Source organism: Arvicola amphibius, chromosome 2 (genome assembly GCF_903992535.2).
Source record: "Arvicola amphibius chromosome 2, mArvAmp1.2, whole genome shotgun sequence".
In the NCBI taxonomy this organism is placed as follows: domain Eukaryota; kingdom Metazoa; phylum Chordata; class Mammalia; order Rodentia; family Cricetidae; genus Arvicola; species Arvicola amphibius.
Genome location: NC_052048.2, coordinates 127,629,119 through 127,635,118, shown reverse-complemented (window position 1 = coordinate 127,635,118; position 6,000 = coordinate 127,629,119).

Sequence of the window (6,000 nt, the reverse complement as noted above, 5' to 3'; positions counted from 1 at the left end):
CATTTCCTTGAATTTATGAGTGTAAATGGTCGTGAGAATAAGTTTTAGGCACATATGTTATATAAAATTTAATTTTGTTTCATATATTTTATTATAGTGGGTTATATAAAGTCATTTTCATGCAAGTATATAATGTGCTTACCAAAGTGAAATCAAGACTAGATAAACAATTTAAGCACACCTATAACCCCTAGTAAAATAGAAGTAGTAATTAAAAGTCTCCCAACCAAAAGAAAGGCCCAGGCCAAGTAGCTTTAGTGGCGAATTCTATCACATTTTCATAAACTTGAATGCCAATACTCTTGAAATTATTCCACAAAATAGAAACAGAAAGAACATTGCCCAATTCTTTTCTCAAGGCCAGTCACTCTAATACCTAAACTACATATAGACTCAAGAAAGAATTATTGACTAGTTTCCTTTATGAACATAGATGCAAAACCCTCAATATAATACTTGCAAACTGAGTCCAAGAACACATCAAGATCATCTACCATGATTAGGCTTCATCCTTCATCCCAGAATGGTTCAACATACATAAATCCACAAATTTAAGCCACCATATAAACAGCATGATCATCTCATTAGATGTAGAAAAGGCCTTTGTTGAAATTCAACACTGTTTGGTGATTTAAAAAAAAATGTCCTAGAAAGACAAGGGACACAAGGGGCATTCCTCAAAATAATGAAGGCAATTTAACTTACAGAAACCCACAGCAAACATCAAGCTAAATGAGGAGAAACTCCAAGTATTTCCATTAACGTCGGGAACAAGACAAGATTGTCCAGTCTCGCCATAACTATTCAATGTCATACTTGAAGTCTTAGCTAGAACAGTAAGACCTTGAAGGAGAGCAAGGGGATACAATTCATTTACATATAATATGACTGTTCATAAGTGACCCAAAAAATTCTTCCAGGAAACTTCTACGGCTGATAAACACTTCTGTCAGCAAAGCAGCAGGATACAAAATTAATACACAAAAATCAGTAGCCTTCCTATATACACATGACAAATGGATCAAGAAAGAATCAGGAAAACTACATCTTTCATAACAGCCTGCAAAAAGAAAATATTGTAGTGATAGACCTAACCAAGCAAGTAAAAGAATTGTATGATTTAAAACTTTAAGATATTGAAGAAAGAAATTGAGGAAGCTATCAGATTGAAAGATCTCCCATGCTCAATGGTAGATAGGATTAGTATAGTAAAAATGGCCACCCTACTGAAAGCAATCTACAGGCTCCATGAGACCCCCCACCAAAAGTCCAACACAATTCTTCACAGAACTTGAATCTCAGCTTCATATGGAAACACGCACACACATACACACACAGAGAGACACACACACAAAAAAAGACTGTTAAAATGATTCTGAATAATAAAAGACTTGTTGTTAAGTACCACAATTCCCAATTTAAAATTGTGCTACAGAGCTATAATAATAAACACAGCATGGTATTGGTAGATAAACAGACACACTGACCACTGGAATCAAATTGAAGACACAGACATAACTCCGCACACCTGTGGACACCTAATTAGAAAACCACAGTTGAAAAAAAAATCTTCAACAAAAGGTGCTGGCTAACCTGGATGTAGCAAAATGCAAATAGATCCACATTTATCACTATGCACAAAAATAAACTTCAAATAAATCAAAGACATCAAAATAAGGCCAGATACACTGAATCTAATAGAAGAGAACGTGTGGAATTGTCCTGAACTCATGGGCGCATAAGAAGACTTTCTAATCAGAACACTGGTACACAGGCACTAAAATCAACAATCAATAAATGTGACCTCGTGAAACTGAAGAGCTTCTGTAAGGCAAAGGACACCATCAAATGGACAAAGCAGCAGCCTACAGATGGGGAAATATTTTTGCCAACTATGCATCTGATAGATGTTAATATCTATCAGATAGAGTTAATATCTAAACATTATTTTAAAATGCAAAATAACTGGGCATCAAAATAACACACAACCAGCCAGGCGGTGGTGCGCACGCCTTTAATGCCAGCACTCAGGAGGCAGAGGCAGGTGGATCTCTGTGAGTTTGAGGCCAGCCTGGTCTACAAGAGCTAGTTCCAGGACAGTCAGGCTCTAAAGCTACAGAGAAACCCTGTCTTGAAAAAGAAGACAAAGGAGGAGGAGGAGGAGGAGGAGGAGGAGGGGGGGGGGGAGAAAACACACAACCATTTTTTCAAAATGGGGTACAGATCCAAACAGAACATTCTGAAAAGAGGAAACACAAATGACACTTAAAAAAAAAGTTCAACAGCCTTAGTCATCATGGAAATGCAAATCAAAGTATTTTGAAATTTCATCTTATACCAGTCCAAATGGTCAAGATCATTTAAACAAATGTCAGCTCATGTTGGTGAAGATGTGGGAAAACTCACTGCTGGTGGGAGTGCAAACTTGTACATCTCCTATGGAAACCAGCATGGAGGGACCTCAGGAAGATGGGAATCAATCTACCTCAGGATCCAGCTATACCACTCCTGGGCATACACGCCAAGGATTCTTCATCCTAATACAGAGACATTCGATCAACCATATTCATTGCGGCTCTATTTGTAATAGTCAGAAATTAAAAACAGCCTAGATGTCCATCACCAGATGAATGAGTAAAGAAACTGTGGTTCATTTGCACAATGGAGTATTAGTCAGCTGTGAAAGGGGAAAAAGAATGAAATTCACAGATAAATGGATGGAGCTAGAAAAAAACTCATCCTGAGTAAGGTAACCCAGACACAGAAAGGCAAATATGGTATATATTCGCTAATGTTAAGTCTTTAATAAGCAAGCTAAAATTCATATAACCGTGGAGGTTAGGTATAAAGTAAGGAACTAGTGGGGAGAAATGGATCTCCATAGGAAGGGGAAATAAGATGGATGAAGAGGAACAGGATCAAATAGGGAAGGGGAGGGAGGGACTCAGGGGTGACAGAGGGAGGAGGAGCAACTAAGGGCTATTTGAGAATCCATATGAAAAGCTGATGCAGGAGAACCTTCCTAAGATGACATGTATGAAAGCCATCTAAATGAAATTGCCAAATAACAGGAGAGACAGAAGCCCAACAGGATATCTCTCATCACCAAATGAAGTTTCCAATGCTAGGAATTGATTATTTCTAATCAAGTTGTTGGCCAAAGAGGCTTCATTGGAACCCCCAAGAAGCCCAGGTTATTGCTAAGGTTACTGGTTGCCCTCCACAAACTAATAATAAGGCCCTGTGCTGGATACTTTTATGTCAACTTGACATAAACTGAAGTCATCTGAGAGGAGATTAGTCTCAGTTGAGAAAATGACTGTGTTCTAGGCAAGCCTGTAGGACATTTTCTTAATTGGTGATACATGGGGGAGGACCCAGCCCATTGTGCGTGAAGCCATCCCTGGGGTGGTGGTGATCCTGGGTTCAGTAAGAAAGGAGGCTGAGCAAACCACAAGGAGCAAACCAGTAAGCAGCACCGCTCCATGACCTCTACACGAGCTCCTACCTCCAGGTTCCTGACTTGTTTGAGTTCCTGTCCTGACTTCCTTCAGTGATGAACAGTGCTGTGGGAGTGTAAACAAATAAACCCTTTCCTCCCCGAGTTGTGTTGGTCATGGTGTTTCAATACAGCATTAGTAACCCTAACTAAGTCAGGCCCTATTGCTGAAGACAACACCTACACAAATCATTGAGCACAGAAAAGTCAAGCCAGGGCCTACCTAAAGCTTTCGTCCCTACAGACTAGTGTTCATGGCATTAGAAGGTACTCTGCATGCTACCAAAGGAGAAAGGTAAACCACCAACCAGGCTATAAACTCTTCGATTTACAATGATAATCTGCCAGCAAGATATGCTTGTGCAATTGCAGCACGATGCTTGTAGAGGGACCTACCAATATCAAGTTGGATTTAAGGTTCATTTTTTGAGCTGGAACTCATCCCTGACACTGCCCAAGTGGCTAAGAACTAGCTTGAGATCAAATAGGCCAGGGACATAGGGAAAAACCAAACTCTAGTGTCCTGCTAAAGTAATGAAAAAATAAGTTGACAATGTTCTGCTATGCCCAGTGTCTTGCTCAGCCCTGATCAGAGAAGCTTCCTCCTTCGGTAGATGGGAACAAATACACCGTGCAGAGAAACCTTGGAACCTTCAGTCTTAAATAGGATTGTCTCCATCAAATATGTCCCCTCGGAGCTCAAGAAACCATACAAAAGAGGAGGCAGAGAAAGTGTAAGGAACACAGGGGATGGAGGATAACTAGGCAGCAAGGTCTTCTAACTCCAGCAGGACCGATACACGGATGAGCTCACAGCGACTGTCGCAAGGGCCCGGATCTGCACCAGCTGGGACGCCAGAACTGAGAGGAGAATTGGACACTAGCCCTTAGCCCTAACTCAGAATCTATCTCCAGCTGATAACTACTCACAAATGAAAAAATGGTTTTCTCTGACAGTCCCAGTAAGGACACAAATCATTTTTAAGAGCAGGCCCCGTGCCTAACACAAAATGAGCTCAATGGCATCTTCGGAGGTTCCTAGTCTCAAAATGTTTCATCAAGGCAGTTTTCTTTTTCTTTTTCTTTTTCTTTTTCTTTTTTTTTTTTACCTTCCAGAGCTTTTGATTAGATATTATGGCTTTTGATTGTTTATATCTATGGGATTCCTATGTGTACAAATGTGTGTCTCTGCATCTATTTGTGTTTCTTTTCTTTTTCCTTGGCTCTTTTTCTTCTCTACTGTTTGTTTGGTCCTACACTGGTTTATCTGTTTTTGTTTTATATATTTTTTAAATTTCATCATTATCCTTTAGAAGCCTATTATTTTCTAAGGAGAGACAGAAAAGGTGGGGATCTGGGTGGGGGGAGGAGAGGAGTTGGGGGAGGAAAAGCAAAATCAGAGTATGTTGTGTGAAAAAAAATCTATTTTCAATAAAAGAAAAATGGGGGGAGTAACCAAGACAACCACAAAGAACATTTTTTAATGAGATAGTATCCCAGCTTAGCTCATGCTGAAAGAAAGCATTAATTAACACATTAATGAAATTGAATTGGTATTTGCTATCTAATCAACGTGAAAGGCGGGATATATACATCCCTATAAGAAAAGGTCAGTGATTTGGTTTGGTTTGGTTTGGTTTGGTTTGGTTTGGTTTTCGAGGCTCGGAAACGGAGGAAAGTAAGTCTACAAGCAGACTGGATGCTCCCTTCTCCCCACCCACCTCACAGCATTGAAGGCAACCACGTCTCAGAATCACGCCTCACCTCTCTCTCCCTGCTATCCAAATCAAAAACCACCTTTATGAGGTGATCTGACAGAAACACAGCTGAAGCATTCCTTGTGAGGTACATCCAGATGGCTTGTGTTGACGTGAACGTGCCTTCTCCTCTCACGGAGTGGAGCTGTAAGAAGCGCTCACGCAAACCCTCAGGAGAATTTCTCTCCCTGGGAGCACATGGAAGGCATCAAACCTTCGCGATCTGGACCCAAGGAAAAGGGGGGAAGCCACTGTACTAGGGGAGCGCACTGCCCGCGGTCCTTAGATCGTTTCCTCGTTTCCGTACCAGCCTTCTCGTGACCTTCCATAGAGCTCCCTACATGCTCCCTTTTTTTTTTCTGCCACTTCCTCCGTCCTCCAAGCCCGCTGAGACAGGACACTGGATATCCTCCATCATCCAGCCTCAGATGACACTCACCAGAAACAAACCTGGAACTTAACAAGCGCCATACCGCCCCCTGGCTTCCGACCTCTTCCCTTTATCACGAAGTAGTGCCCCTGCTGTAAAGTCAGTGGCCGCCAGCTACAGAAGGATTCGCTTCACCTGCTTTGCCATGCTCATGTGCCTGCCTGGGCCCCTGGCCGTGAGCTGTTGGAGAACCAAAGGTCAGTCTCCTGACCGTGCCAAGGGCAGGTCACCTGCTTAGCAGGATGACTGCCGTGAGGTAACCACGGAAAGTCACTTAGTCGTCTGTGCTCGGAAGGGTGTAAGTTGCCTCAACC